Below are 16,141 nucleotides of genomic sequence, written 5' to 3' on the forward strand. Positions count from 1 at the left end.
CCTGCCTGGGCAACTTCATAGGACTGTTTTCAGGAATCAGGGAGGGAGGTGTGAATAGATAAGAAGACATTTTGCAAGCAGTGAAATTCCGCATCTTTTAGGGAATTGTTATTATTGTCAGCCAATGAGCAGATAGGATGTCAAAGCCTTCATTCTTGAGGGAGCTGGGAGAAGCCAGGAGGCTGGATCCCCCTAGCTTTAGGATGTTGATAAATCAGGAGCTGCTCCGAGGAGGCCAGGAAGGAGTGATCACATTCCATGCTGTGTGGGCTTCATGAAGCGAGGCCTCCCCACCTCCTTGGAGGTTCTACATGTGAGTGTTTGAAGTGTAGCCAATCTAGATGTCAGCCAGAAGGGCCCAGAGGAAGCATCTGATTCCCCTCCAGTTCCCATAGTACACTTGGGTAAATGGAGGCTCCTGGTCACACAGCCAGGATTCCAAACCTGGTTGGTCTAACCCTGGGTCCTGTTCTTTCTACAGTCCGACTGGAGCATGAGCTTGTGGTCGCTAACAACGTGTCTAGTCTGGGACATAGGTTGTCGAGAGGAATTCTGTTGTGTGCAGGGCTCTAGGCTAAGGCTTCTTGGGAGCAAGTAGAGAATGACATCTGCTGGGACCGAGAACCTGGAGCCTGCAGGCAGTGTGTGGGGGACATGTGCCTGCGTGTGTGTACATGAATATGTACCCTGCACCAGTAGAAAGTGTGATTGGGACCAGGGATCTGAGGTCTTGGAGGAAGTGATGGGGGTTTGGATCAAGACTTAAGGGTTAGATAATGGTTAGGTTGGAATCCAGAGTGCTGGGATGTTAGAGCTGGCCTGGAGACCCCCAGACCGCTGATCCCCGGCCTTCTGTGGTTCTTGCTCACAAATGCCATCAACTATTAGATCATTTCCAGTGTGCCAGGCCCTGGGTTAAGTCAGTCCTTTACTCCTCACAGCAATCCTGTGTGGAGGGTTCTGATATCAGACCCATTTGACAGATGAGGAAACCGAGAGGTTATGTAATGTGCCCGAGATTGCATAGCTGATATACTTGGGAACCTCACTAGACAACCCCAAGGAGCTCCCTTCCCCAGTCTCTCTTCCACCCTCTCCCACGCAGGAGGCAGCTTGTGCCTCCAAGTTTCACAGAGCAGGGTTCTCACCTGGTTTTGCCAGTTATAAGCTTTGTGACTCTGGGTGAGATTCTCAGTCTTTCAGAGTCTGTTTTTCCTTCTGAAAAATGGGAGATAAGCATGCCTGCCCCAGGGTCATGGGGACCCTTTTCCGAGTGATGATATAGATCTAGTGCACAGTAAATGTTAGTGCCTGTCCTGGTTGTCACCATTCCCATACCTGCTTCTAGGCCCTGTGCCAGGTGTCTGGGGCAGTAACCCACAAGTTGTGAAGCTCTCAGTTCCTGGGAGCTGTAGGGGGAGGACTCCAGTATATCTGTCACTGTTGGGGGGAGAGGAGTGGTCACCATGGTCAGCAAAGCTCCTGGCTAGTCCCAGCCCTCCCTGTGGCAGCTGAGAGGTGGCCTGAAAGAAGCTGCTCTGAGAACTGGGTCTTTAAGGATCCTCAGCTGGTCGCCTGTCGTGGGGGGCGGGGGACAGCTCCAGCGAGATGGAGAATGAGATGCAGAAGGTGAGATGGCTGCTGCTGAGGCCTTAGGGGGACCACGAAGCTACCAGGGCTCCCAGCATTCCTTACAGAGGAGTTTGGCCTGTGTCCCTGGGCACACTCTTTCTTGCACGCACAAACACATGTACACATATTCACAGCGTGTGCTCAGAGATCCATGACTATTCATACATGTCTCACATACACATCCAGGGACATGCTTGTGCTGTCTGTTTGCAGAAGCACACCTCCAGACTTATTAGGGAGGACACCTGCTCAGAGAAGTACACAAACCCATGCAAGATACACCACGTCCTGTCTCATCGCACCCGCAGTTATCAAACAGACACAACAGAGACTCACACCATCTAGGAGACTGCTGGCTCAGAAACACACCCTTACACACCCCCAGACACACTTGGCCATGTCCCAGAGATGGGCACACTCTGGAGACACCCTCAGACATATCGGAAGCACACACGCATATGCGGGCGCACACACAAACCCACACAGAGTCATTACACACAGGTGCTCGCATCCGCGGAAATCCAGATACGCCCCTGCCAAGCGGGCACAGACACAGCTCATCACCCAGCCACCCCCGCTGCCTCTTCCACAAATAGAGCAAGCAGCAGAGGTCCTTGCACACTCGGGGCTCACAGACACACACCCAAGAGACACACATGAGCAACACATGTAGCCACGTACATAGAAGCAGGACACGAGCACAGAACACTCAGATGTCAGGCCTGTAGCATTTGCTAACAGGAGCCACAGACCAGGTTACCCAGACACACACACACACACACACACAAACTGGCTGTGACATTTCAGCTACACAGAAACACAGGAAATCCTGGCCCGTGTCTCCCTGGAGCTCATGTGTACAAACTACTGTTTTCAGCTCCTCCACGAGGCTTCCTTCCACTAGGCTGCTGGGAACAGTGAGGAGTGTGGCAGGGGCTTGACTTTGCAATCTTCTGGATCTGGGGGTCCTAGGAGCCTGGCTGGGGCTGCGTGGTATGTAGGCAGATAAGGGGCTGGCAGGTCACCAAGGGGGAGAAGATGCACCAAAGGCCCACAGGCCCCGGACACCCAGCACTTGGGCCAGGGCCCAATGAGCTGAGTGAAATGCAGCAATTGTCAGGCCTGCCAGCGCCCAGGGGCAACTCCCTTCTAATTTCCTTGGAATTTCCTGCTTGCCCTCATCTCCGGCCTCCTCCCCCTCCCCCTCTGCTGGGGACTGTGGAGGGCCATGCCACTGCCATCCCTAAAGGGCGCCTGATTCTGCCTGGGAAAAGAGGCCGGGATAGAGAAGGTTGGAGGACATGTGGGCACTCAGAGGAGGGACCTGGAAGACTTCCTGGAGGAGGAGGCATTAGAGTTGAGGAGTTAGCCTTGAATGACTGCCTCTGTGTCCAGCTGCTGGGACCGTGCCTGGCACATCGTAGGGACTCAATAAATATTTGTTGCATGGTTGAAGGAAAGGCAGTGATCAGGGTCTGCAGATGGGCTGCAGGCCAGCTGCACGCTTAAAACAGAAGAGCTGGAGGGAGTTGGTGGGGGCAGTAGTGAGGGAGAGGCTGGGAAGGGGAGTTGGGCCTGCTGGGGAAGGGCACTGAATGCCGAACTGAGCCGAGGCATTGTGAACACCTTGCTGGGAGGGGGCCGTGTTGACCTATAGCAGAGCTAGGAGCTGCCTCCTTTCCATGTGTCTGTAGCACCGGACACAAGGCCCCAGGGCCTCTCGGGAGGGAGGTGGACAAATTCCACCTTTGGGATCAGGTCTGGGGCCAAACCTTGCTTTGTCACCTCCTCCCTGTACGTGAACCCCACGTGCAAGGCCCCCTCATCAAGCCTCAGTCTTCCTATCTGTAAAATGGGAACTTAATCCCTTTCTTGCAGAGCGCTTGGGAGGATTAGTATTCAGGTATATGGCACATCCAGCACTGTCCTGGGCACAGCGGAAGGGAGGGATCCCTTCCCTGTCCTGTGTAGCCTCTGGGGCAGAGAGAGTTCCCCAGAGGAGGGGCTCGGCTAAGTTCTAAGCAGAGGCCTGACCAGCAGCCAAAGTTATTACTGAGGTCATTGCCCCGGGTGCCCCATAGCCGTGACCTCATCTGTAGTCACATTCTCTTCCTTCTGGTGCCAGAAGGAACTTGGAGCTGGGATGGGGAAATATCTAAAGACTCTGGGGTGTTCTGGGCCAGGCTGGCCCTGGCATTCACTGGAGGCCCACAGGTCAGCGGATGTCGCTGGCCTCCCTGAGGAATGGCAGGGAGTCAGAGAAGGTGGAAGCAGCAGGCCAGCCTTTCCCTTCTCTGGGGTCCAAGGTGGTGAAGAGCACTGTGGTCTAGAGCCGGGCCCACCTGGGCTTGAATCCTGGTTCCGCCTTTTCCTCTATGAGCTTTGCCTTTATAAGCCTCAGTCTCCTCATCTGTAAAATGGGGATGCTGATACTCCTTTGCTGATGGAGGGTTGCTTTGGGGTCCCACATTCTAAGACTGGGGTGAATAATCTCCCATTGCCTGCACTGCAAAGAGAAGCTCGGGCTCCAATAGAAAAACTGTTTTGGGTCCCTGTGGCTAGGCTGGACCAGTTAAACATCTTTCCCCTGGTTTTGCCCCAGATCCGCATGGGATCTTCTGGGTCAGTTGCATCAGCCTCTCCCCTCCACACCCCTCCTGGGCCCTGCCCAAGTGCCTGGGTGGCCTGTGTGGTCCTGCCTTTCTCAGCCTCACCTCACCCCTGCTCCACCCAAGTTCTGAGCGCTCCATGCACCCCAAGCCTCTATCCCTGCATTCGTCCCACTGTGGGGGCCTGTTTACTGTAGTTCCCTCCCGCCTCCCTTGGTTTCCTCCTCCACCTTCATGTGTTCAGCTCCAGGCCAGCCTCCTGTGTTAGACACATAGGGGCTTCCTATAGGCTCCTTTGGGGAATTTACCTCTACAGTAATTAGATTATTAATTGCATAATTACAGTTTTCACTCCAGCCCCTCCCCCTGTGTGCTCTGCATGAGGGCAGGGATCTTACCAGGGTGGGACTTAACCCCTTCCTTTCACACAAGCGTAAGTAAACTGAAGCTCAGAGAGGTTAAAGGGCTTGCCAAAGGTCACACAGCCTGCAAGTGGCAAGAGGCAGAAGAACTGGGGTCTCGTGATGCTCTTTGCTCAGAGATTTGGCTGTAGCCCAGAGGCCCTTTGGGGGATGTTTTAAACACATCCAGATCCAAAAGCTGCCTTCCTTCCTGTCAACAGAGAAAGGACAGGAGGGACACTGTCGGGTGTCCCCACTGTCAGTGCCCCCCAGAGGCATCAGGGACTGCACAGGTCTCCCTGCTCTGGCGGGTGAGGCCTGGAATGGGGCAGTGACAAGCCAGGCCTGGCCTTGGTGGGCAGTGGTCTCCGGGCATCTCCTCCCTGCCCACCCCTTCCACACATGCACACACACACACAGCTCCCCAACAGAGAGAGTGTCTGTGGCCTCATGCACAGGGCTGTGCCACATCTGGGAGGCTCACTCCTGATTGCCTTTGGAGCCTTCATCTTCCTGAGCCTCTGTTTGCTTGCCTGTAAAATGGGCATAAAGTAATAACACTTTCCTCAAAGGGACTGTCATTGAGATAACGGACATTCATTCAGAGCTCAGCCCGGTGTCTGGCACATAGTAAACCCTTGTAAATGTTAGCTATTATGATTCTCACTGTTGTCCCATTATAGAGACTGTCTAGTCTAGTTTACTAGAGCTCAAATTGGACTCAAATCCTGGCTGTGCCATTGAACTGTGACCTTGAGTTGACCTTTCTGACCTCAGTTCCTCACCGGTCAGTGGGGTGGCTGGGGATACAGTGAGATAGTGTGTGCTACCTGGCACGTGCCTGGCACCCGGGGAGTGCTCAGCGAGCTCTGTGCCTGTTACTGTTTATTGCTGTTGGAGAGGTAAGTTCAGGACCCTGTCTTCCCTCATGACCCTGTGGGTCACTGGGACCAGGCAGCCTCCATGCCAGTAGGAGGGGGCATTGTGTAGCATGGCCGTGCCTGGCTGGGGTCCTGGCCCTCCTCTTCCAGGACCTTTGACCCTGACTCCCCTAAAACTAGAGCCCAGCCTCCAGGCAATGAGGCTAAGCTGGGAGGCGGGAGCCCAGAGTCCCTCCCTGCTTGACTCTGTTCAGTCTGGGGGACTATGGAGTTGTCCCAAGTCCCTCTCTAGGCCTCAGTGTCCCTGCTTGTGAAGGGATGGTGTCTCTGGGTTCCCCTCCGCCTGCTGCTACTCCCACAGTCTTGGCTTTTGAGCTGGGAGGAAAGTGGAGCTCTGCAGAGCCTTCTGCCCTCCTTGGGGTCCAAGTGTGAGGATCTCATCTGGAGCCTTGACAGACCCTGGAGGACAGGCAGAAGGGACAGCAGATGGCTGCCCTGGCCTCTCGGGGGTCTGGCATGCCACCCTTGTGGCCACTGCTGGCCCAAACTGCAGGTCAGCCCTTCCGGCTAGGGTGAGTGGCCCGGGCCAGAGCCAGGGTGGCAGATGGGCAGGCAGCCTGGGCTTTGGCCTGAGGGAGGGACCGTGGGAGGCAGGGTGGTGTGGGAGAAGGCGGGCCAGGCAGAGGCTCCCGCAGAGTGAAGGTTCTGGGTCCCTTAGCTCAGCTGTCATTCTTCCTGGGTCTGTTGCCCATTGGTGGGTTGGGTCCCTAGAACCTGGGCAGGAGGTGATAAATTTGGGTAAGGTTTGAAATTGGGCAGGGACGCAGTTGGGCTGGGACCTGTGATACGCTCCTTGAAAGAAACACGGGGTTGAGATGAACATAATGGTCTTAGAAGGGTCTGGAAGGCTTCTCTGAGGAGGTGGCATTTAAGTGGAGGCTTCAAGCAGGACGGGGAGCCGGCAGTGGGAGATGTGGGGGAGGGGAATCCCGGCAGAGGCTTAGAGGTAGGACAGTCTTCTGGCTGCTGGGAGAAGACCCGAGTGGCTAGAGTGTAGCCAACAAGAGGAGGAATGGGGGGAGATGAAGGTGGACAGGTAGGCAGGATCAGCCTTCTGTTTTGCTTTCAAGTCCGGTGATTTACATACCGTGAAATGAGTTTTGACAAATGCACACAGCTCTGTTAACCACCACCGCAATCAAGACAGAGAACCATCGACCTCCAAAACTCCCCCGTTGCCCCTTTGTAGTCAGTTCCTCCCTCCTCCCCCAGCCCCTGGCAACTGATCTGTTTTCTGTCCCTATAGTCTTGCCTGTTCCAGAGTGTCATGGAAATGGCTTAATACAGTACGTAGCCAATGGATTCTGACTTCCTTCACTTAGTATAATGCATTTGGGCTCCGACCACGTGGTTGTGGGTATTGGCATTTCCTTCCTTTTTATTGCCGAGTAGTATTCCATTATATGGATGTACCACCATTTATCCATTCACCAGTTGAGGGACATTTAGGTTGTTTCCAGATTTTGGCGATTGTTGGAGGGTTTTAAACAGGAGAGTAACAGTTTACAAAAAATCACTCCATGTACTAAGTGAAGAACAGATTGACCATCATGGGGACTAAATCCAGTGATTTGGTGATGAATCTGGCCCACCATAGATATTCACTAATTGTTCATACAAAACGGCTGTGCTCCGAGCTAGCCAGGGAGGCTTCTTGGTGGAGGTGACATTTGAGGTGGAGCAGTGAGGAGGTGGGAGACAGATGCAGAATGGAAGGAGGCCCAGGCAGTGCAGAGTCCCCGTCGGAGCTGGGTGGGCTGAGACCCTGGCTCCCTGCTCCTGACCCAGCCTTAGTATCCCAGGGTTTCTAGAATGTGGTGTGCAGGGCCCAGATCAGAGTTCCCTGGGGACACTGGGTGAACAGCCCCCTCCCAGGGTCCACCCTAGCCCTGTGGGGGCTGATTCTCTTGGGTGGGAGCTGGCCAGGGGACCTCTGCGCTGGAACAGTCTCTTCGTTGGTGGCTGGTAAGAGGCTGCCTCCTCGTGCCTTCAGGAGCCTCCTGTCCCCCTGGTTCCTTCCCTGTCCCCTGTGGGCCAGCTGGGAGCTGTTGCTGAGGCTCACCCACCCATTGCTGCTTGCTGTGTTTCTGCAGAGGGGCTTCGTGTTTGGTCACTTTCACCTCCAGCCCCGTGGGTCGGGAGACCTTCTCACCATCTACTTTCCAGACCAGTTCCATCAGACCCAGGCATGTGGAGTCACTGCGAGTGTCCAGTAGCCCCACATCTCACCCCCCCTTCTGTCCTCACTGTGCAGAGATTAATCATCTTACATTCCTGTAGGTTTCCTGAAGAAAGCATTCTTTCCTGGAACATTTTATTTTGTTTTGGCCGCACGGAAAGGCTTGCAGGAGCTTAGTTCCCCCACCCGGGGTCGAACCCGGGTCCACGGCAGTGGAAGCACCGAGTCCTAACCACTGGACTGCCAGGGAATTCCCTGGAACATTTTTTTTATTTATTTAAATTTTATTTTTATTTATTTATTTTGGCTGCGCTAGGTCTTTGTTGCCACGCGCAGGCTTTCCTCTAGCTGTGGCGAGCGGGGGCTACTCTTTGTTGCGGTGCGCGGGCTTCTCATTGCGGGGGCTTCTCTTGTTGCGGAGCATGGGCTCCAGGTGTGCAGGCTTCAGTAGTTGTGGCTCTGGGGCTCAGTAGTTGTGGCTCGCAGGCTCTAGAGCGCAGGCTCAGTGGTTGTGGCGCACGGGCTTAGTTGCTCTGAGGCATGTGGGATCTTCCCAGACCGGGGCTCGAACCTGTGTCCCCTGCATTGGCAGGCGGATTCTTAACCACTGCACCACCAGGGAAGTCCCTCCTGGAACACTTTAAATGTGGCGTGAAAGCGGAGCTCTGTTTCTCCAGCTTTATTCCTTGATGGTGGAGAGCGAGGGTCTGGGGTGGCAACCCAGACCCCACAGATGAGGCGGCTCCAGAGGGAACACAGACTCCATCGTATTTTGCGCCATGTGCTGAGAGTAATTCTCAGAATAAGCTCTCTACTGAGAGTAATTCTCAGAATAATGTTTTTAAATGTTTAAAACAAAATATAAAGGAAAGCAAGCATATTGAAATATAGTTATCAAAGTATATTTTTTAAATTATGATATAGTAATATGTGTGTTTATTAACTCATAATCTGGAAACAGGTCTGTTAACTACTGTAATTTCAAAGTACTGATGAGTGTATACAATATTTTGACATTTCTGCAGCAACTGTTATGGGATATGAAAATATCTGTGGTTTCTTTTGGTTATAAAGCTATAAGTACTGCTGATACAACTGTGGCTTGTCCAGAATAGAAGGAAATGTTAATTTTTAGTTAGCATTAGTGAAAGTAAAGACGTGATTTTTTTTTACCCTTCCCATCCAAGTTCATGGACTCCCTGCATTCTGGTGCAGATGAAAGAACCTGAAGTCTGCAACCCGAGTCCCGTTTGGAGGTATCTCTGTGTGACCCTGGACACAGCCCACCTCCCCTGTGCTCCTCTGCGGTTCTTTGCCTCTAGAACAGAGATGGTGATTCCTCTCCTGCCTGTCCATGGGGCTTCTGTGGACCTGAGGACCCGTGAGATGATTCACATGGAATGTCTTTGTAAACTGTGAAGCCCCGTGCTGCCATGCAGTGCCACGCTATTATTAGCGGTAGTGTGAGCTCATGTTTGGCCCTCCGGCCCAGCGTGGACCAAAAGACTCTTCCTGGCCAATTCCCTCAGGATTCCTGGGAACCAATCCATTTCAGGGAGCGGGTCTGCCCCTGAGAGGCTGATTCCTGCAGGCTGACCTCATGGGTCATTACAGCATGTGAGGGAGGATGGACAGAGGTGTACTTGTGGGCAGGGAGTGGGTGGGTGAGCTGAGGTTCGAGAGACCCTGCCCATCCTCCTGAGGTGGCATGGGGGTCTGAGGCCAGCCCTGGAGCAGCCTAGGCTCTCCCTGACTCTTTGCAGCTGACCTGGGGCTGGGATCAGGAGGGCCTGCCCTCTCTGGGCTGTGAGAGAGGCTGGGCAGGGCAGAAGCCATACTCCTTCCACTCATTCATCTACCCATCCATAGACAGTGATGGGTGCCTGCTCCGTCCCATGTCCTGTCCAGGGCTGTGCTGGGGACCAGACACGAGTCAGACCCAGCACCTGCCCTCCCCACCAGCTCTTGGGGAAGATAGACTTGAAGACGAGCAAATGCGACCTAAAGTTGTTAGCCCAAGAAGAATGGAGTTCAGAGCGTGGGGTTTGAATCAGATTGGGGGAGGAGGGAATACTCTGGAAGGATGAGAAAGTTAGCAGTTAGCCTGGCAAAGGCTCTCTAGCAGAGGGAATAGCCCAAGCAACCCTGGGAGTAGAACACACAGTTAAGATGCACTGGCCCAGGGTTACAGGGCTTGTTTGGATTCCAACTCCACCGCTCCTTTGCTTGAGCAGCTCTGGGAAACTTCTGAGCCTCAGTTTCCTCATCTGCAAAGTGGGAACACTTTCCCTACCTACCTCACAGAGCTGGTAAGGGATCAAACTATTGTGCACGTACTGTGCTTGGACTGGGCCTGGTAATTAGTGAGCTTCCCGATAGGTGGTGGCTATTTCTTCGTCGTGGTGTACCTGGACACGGAGGGCAGAGGCAAGACAGAAGTGGGGAGGAGACCCGGGGTGGGTGGGGAGGCGGTGGGAGAGGCGTGTGCTCAGATTCCAGGGTAAGAAGCTTGTACCTAACGCAGAGACCAGTGGGAACTAGTGGAGGAGATAGAAAGCTATCTGCTTTTTTTTTTTCCAAGTTTTTTCCAATGAACAGGTATTACCTCTATAATCAGAGCAAAATAAACATTCTCTGTAAAGGGAAAGGCTGGCTACCCTGGCAGCAGCGGGGGTGCCCGATCCTGTCCCCCGTCCTCCCCGCTCCACTCCCCGTTCTCAGTCCAGGTTAAATAATCAGGTTAAGCTTCAAGGGGAGGAGAGGTTACCTTGAAGGAGCAGCTGGAGGGGGTGGGTTTGGAGGCCTGGCAGGCTGTGCCTGATCTGAGTACCTTTGCTCAGCTTCTTTAGTCCAGACATTCTGACTGGGGGGTGGTGGTGGGGTGCGGTTTGAGAATCAGGGGCCCCTGGGCTCTGAGGTGGGCACTGCTGGGCAGTGTGGCCTCTTCCTGTCTGCAGTGGGGGATGAAGTCTAGGTTTCCCCACGGAAGTTGGGGGGTCTCTGACAACCTTGTTGTATAGCCACTGGGCTGGCTTAGTTCAGTGGTGTTGGCCCCCTGTCTCCGCATTCCCCCACGGCTGGGGTGAGAGGCTCAGCAGACACTGAGCTTTTTTTTTTTTTTTTTTTTTTTGCGGTATGCGGGCCTCTCACTGTTGTGGCCTCCCCCGTCGCGGAGCGCAGGCTCCGGACGCGCAGGCTCAGCGGCCATGGCTCACGGGCCCAGCCGCTCCGCGGCATATGGGATCCTCCCAGACCGGGGCACGAACCCGTATCCCCTGCATCGGCAGGCGGACTCTCAACCACTTGCGCCACCAGGGAGGCCCGAGCTTTTTTTTTTTTAAGGAGGAAACTTTTTTTAAAATTAATTAATTTTTTTTAAAATTTTTGTCTGCGTTTGGTCTTTGTTGCTGTGCACGGGCTCTTCTCTAGTTGCGGCGAGCAGGGGCTACTCTTTGTTGCCGTGCGCGGGCTTCTCATTGCGGTGGCTTCTCTTGTTGCGGAGCACGGGCTCTAGGCGCGCGGGCTTCAGTAGCTGTGGCACGCGGGCTTCAGTAGTTGTGGCTTGAGGTCTCTAGAGCACAGACTCAGTAGTTATGACACGAGGGCTTAGTTGCTCCGTGGCATGTGGGATCTTCCTGGACCAGGGCTCGAACCTGTGTCCCCTGCATTGGTAGGCAGATTCTTAGCCATTGCGCCACCAGGGAATCCCCACTGAGCTGTCTTTGAAGGGAAGCCTGAACTCCCCACCCACTACCTGCCGGCGATTCCCTACCAGCTCCCTCGGTTGGATCAGACGGTCCCTGGATGAAGTCCTGGGAGACTGGGAGGCTTGGTGAGGTCCAAGAACCTCTGGAGGGAAGCAGAGTCCTACCCTCAGCCCCCTCCCCATGGCCCAGCAGCCCCTTTCCCAGCCCCCACCTCAGACCCCGAAAGCTCAGCTTCTGCTGCACACACCCCAGAAGACCCAGCCGTGCGGGCCACAATTCAGCCTTTGTGGACTCACCCTCTCACGTGGACGGTGCCAGGAGGGGCTGACCGCATTCTGCCTGCAGCTGGGACAAGCCCTTGAGGGGCCTGGGCCCCCCTTGGCCACCACGGAGAGATGGAGCTGGCATGAATGCAACATCCTGCATTTGCATAAATGGACTGTGGTGAAGGGCAGGCCTGGAGAGACAGCTGCTCATGTGAGAAAGGTCATTCATTCATTCACTTCTTCAATAGATGCTTATTGAGACCCTGCTCTGTGCCAGGCTCTGGGCTGAGGACTTGTGTGCTGAGACACGTGACTCTTGCCCATTTAAGGAAAGAGACTGGAAGGAAGGGACTTCCCTGGTGGCGCAATGGTTAAGAACCTGCCTGCCAATGCAGGGGACACGGGTTCGAGCCCTGGTCCAGGAAGATCCCACACGCCGTGGAACAACTAAGCCCGTGCGCCACAACTACTGAGCCTGAGCTCTAGAGCCTGTGAGCCACAACTACCGAAGCCTGTGTGCCTAGAGCCCGTACTCCGAAACAAGAGAAGCCACCGCAATGTGAAGCCCGTGCACCGCAACGAAGAGTAGCCCCCGCTCGCCGCAACTAGAGGAAGCCTGCGTGCAGCAACGAAGACCCAATGCAGCCAAAAAATAAATTAAAAAAAAAAAAAAAGACTGGAAGGAAACACTCTGCATTAGAGTCACTCGGGGGCCCCCATTTCCAGGGTTTCGGATTCAGTAGTTCTCAGTCAGGGCGTGAGGATTTCTGACAAGTCCCCCCCGCCCAGTGTTGCTAATGCTGCTGGTCCAGGGACCACACTTTGAGAACCACTGTGATTCAAGACCAGGTGGAGGAATGATGAGTGGTTTATGTTTTCTGTTTTCAAAACTGTCTTTATGATCGTCATTTCCTTTTTTTAATAATTTTTTTTATGATTAACATTTTTTAAAATTTATTTATTTTTGGCTGTGTTGGGTCTTCGTTGCTGCATGCAGGCTTTCTCTAGTTGCAGTGAGCAGGGGCTACTCTTCGTTGCAGTGCATGGGCTTCACATTGCGGTGGCTTCTCTTGTTGCGGAGCATGGGCTCCAGGCGCGCGGGCTTCAGTAGTTGTGGCACGTGGGCTCAGTAGTTGTGGCGCATGGGCTTAGTTGCTCTGCGGCATGTGGGATCTTCCTGGACCAGGGCTCTAACCTGTGCCCCCTGCATTGGCAGGCGGATTCTTAACTACTGCGCCACCAGGGAAGTCCTGTCATTTACTTTTATAAACAGAAAAATCAGTTTAAAAAAATTATTTATTTGGCTGCATCGGGTCTTAGTTGCGGCACGCGGGATCCTCGTTGCGGCATGCGGAACCTTTTTTTTGTTGTGCACGCGGGCTCTTCATTGCGGCACATGGGCTTCTCTCTAGTTTTGGCACTCGGGCTCTAGAGTGTGCGGCCTCAGTACTTGTGGTGTGCAGGCTCTCTAATTGTGGCACACGGGCTTAATTGCCCTGCGGCTTGTGGAATCTTAGTTCCCAACCAGGGATCGAACCCGCATCCCCTGCATTGGAAGGCGGTTTCTTAACCACGGGACCACCAGAGAAGTCCCGAAAAAATCAGTTATTTAAAAGTTAGAAAAATAAGCGGTCCCCAAAAATGACTGCAGTGCCCTGGGTGTGGTCCTGTGTTGTGGGATGTCACCTCCCATGATCTAAATGTCATACATCTTTTAAAGTAGCCCAGCATCATTAGCTTGTGCATCCCCTGCACTTCCCTTTGGCTCACCCTGCGCTTTGGGTCCACTCCGACTCCCAAATCCTCCCTGTCAACGTGTTCTGTAAATAGTATGGTGAGGATTTGGACACAGGCCCATCTGGAGGCTGGTTTAGCTTGGATTTAGCCAACTGGCCCACACTTCCTGAGTGCTGTTTCCTTTATGCTTCCTTAATCTTGTCAGCTGAAATGCGTGTGGACCCCTCACTTCCTCATTTCTTTAACTGGTGTGATCATTGACTGTCCCACTTCCTCCTTCTCCACTTTTAGTTCTGTCTGCTTGGCATGGTGGGGAGGCTGAGTCTGTGTATATATTGGGGTAGAGGTGGGGTTCCTGATGAGGGGACCATTCCTCTGCAGTTTGATGCGGGTAGAATCATTCATTTTGTGGTGTGCTGCTGAACCCCCCCCACCAACTGGGAGCAAGGCTGTGGTGCCAGGTGGGAATCAAACCCTTCAGTTGCTGGTGGGAATGGGACAGTATCTGTTGTGGTTGAGAGAAGAAGATACCCTGTCGTCCCCTCTGTCTTCCTTTCCTGTGTTCAGAACCAGTTGAGGAATAGTCCCAGGAGTAACTGAGTGCAGATGGATATAAAAACCTCCATGAACTTTCATACTAAAAACCAGCCTGAAGGTGCCACTTCCTAACCCTGAATTAAACCAACCCATCCAGTCTCAGGGGCGCTGGGAAGCCCAGGCCATTCCCCCATAGGGAGCCACCCATTTTCTTTGGGTAAAGGGAGGCTCAGAGGGCTGGTGAACCCAGCTCAGATGTGGTCCCTCTCCAGAGCCTGCACAGTGGTTTGTTTGTTTGTTTGTTTGTTTGCTTCTTGGACCCACCCCGCTTTCCCATCAGCACCATTTCTAGGTGCTTTCTTTTTTTTTTTTTTTTTTTGCGGTACGCGGGCCTCTCACTGTTGTGGCCTCTCCCGTTGCGGAGCACAGGCTCCGGACACGCAGGCTCAGCGACCGTGGCTCACGGGCCCAGCCGCTCCACGGCATGTGGGATCTTCCCAGGCCGGGGCACGAACCCGTGTCCCCTGCATCGTCAGGCGGACTCTCAACCACTGCGCCACCAGGGAAGCCCATCGGTTTCTCTTTTTAGTGTACAATCTTATTTAATCTGTTCAATCACACTAAGGGTAGATATTATTATTTCCATTTGTGACTCAGCTTTCACATCTGCTGTTAGACATAGGAATCATCCATTTCTTCTCCTGGGTCTCCCCACTCATCCCCCTGCACTTTGTGTCTAATGATTGTTTCATGTTGGTTTGTCTTTTTGTGATTGTTTACCTAACAAGACATTCCTTCCTGCACTCAGTATTTGTTAGGAGCTTGCAGGATGCTGGGCCCTGCGCTGGGTGTGGGGCATACAGCGGGGAGTGAGGTAGACGTGGGGAAGCCCCCCAGGCACTCACGGTCTCTCTGGGAGACAAAGTCTTAAATGAAGAATTGCTGATATACCCATAACAAAGGGGAAGTGAAGGACATCTGGGAGTTGATGACAGAGGTGGTCAGGAGCTGCCCTGAGGAAGTGAGGTCATCCCTCTCAACTCCTTCCACTTAAAACCCAGACTCAGATTCGTTACTCAACCCTTCAAGGCCCTGGATGGCTGACCCCTGTCAGTTTCCCCAGCCTCAACTTACCCCTGTAGCTACCCTGGCTGCCTTGCTGTATCTTGACACACTGAGCTCTTTCCTGCCTCTGGGCCTTTGCACACACTGCTCCCTGCCTGTCTCTCTGCATGGCTGTTCCTTCTTGCCTCAGCATAAATGTCCCTTTAGAGGCGGCCTCCCCAACCTTGTCCTCTAACATAGCACCTTCCCCCATTACTCTTTCATATTACCCAGGTGTTTTGGTTCTGTTTTTTTGGTTTTTTGTCTTCACAGCTCTTAACAGTATCTGAGGGGTTTTTTTATCTTTCAGTTTACTGTGTGTCTTGCCAATGAGACTTGGGGCTCCATGCAGACAATACAGAAAGGGCCACGTTTGTCTTGGTCACCACTCTCCTTCCCCACCCCTTGTGCCTGCACAGAGCCTGGTAGACAGTTGGTGCTCATAAATGCTTGTTGAGTGAGCCTCTTCTGCTTCCCCAGTGTGTTACTTTCCTATTGCTGCTATAATAAGTTACCGCGAATTTGACTTAAAACAATCCCAGATTATTATCTTATAATTCTGGATGTCAGAAGTCTGAAAGCCAAGGTGTTGTCAGGGCTCCATCCCTGTAAAGGCTCTGGGGAGAATCCGTTCCCTTTCCTGCTTCTAGAGGCTGCCTGCATTCCCCGGTTCATGGCCCTTTCTCCATCTTCAATATACATCACCCCAACCTCTGCCACATCGCCTTCTCCCGCTCTGAGCCCCTTGCCTCCCTCTTATACGGATGCTTGTAATTACACTGGGCCCACCCAGATGATCCAGCAAAATTTCCCAATCTCAAGATCCTTAACTTAATCACATTTGCAAAATCCCTTTGCCATGTAAGGTAACATATTCACAGATTCTGGGAATTAGGACGTGGGCATCTTGGGGGGCCATTACGCAGTCTGCCACACCCAGACCCCCCGAGGTGTGCCTAGGACAGCATCGAGTGTGCCCTGCACTCAAGTACCCTGGCCACTGCCATAGGGCCCAGCGACCTGACCTC

At 53.3% G+C, this 16,141-nt stretch overlaps 1 protein-coding gene across 3 annotated transcripts in view; it reads left to right on the forward strand.

Annotated features, from left to right (window-relative positions):
- The window catches only part of MTCL2 (microtubule crosslinking factor 2), a 67,164-nt gene that overhangs the window by 4,589 nt on the left and 46,434 nt on the right, over positions 1–16,141 (forward strand). The window lies entirely within an intron of this gene.

Source organism: Mesoplodon densirostris, chromosome 16, assembly GCF_025265405.1.
Source record: "Mesoplodon densirostris isolate mMesDen1 chromosome 16, mMesDen1 primary haplotype, whole genome shotgun sequence".
Lineage (NCBI taxonomy): Eukaryota > Metazoa > Chordata > Mammalia > Artiodactyla > Ziphiidae > Mesoplodon > Mesoplodon densirostris.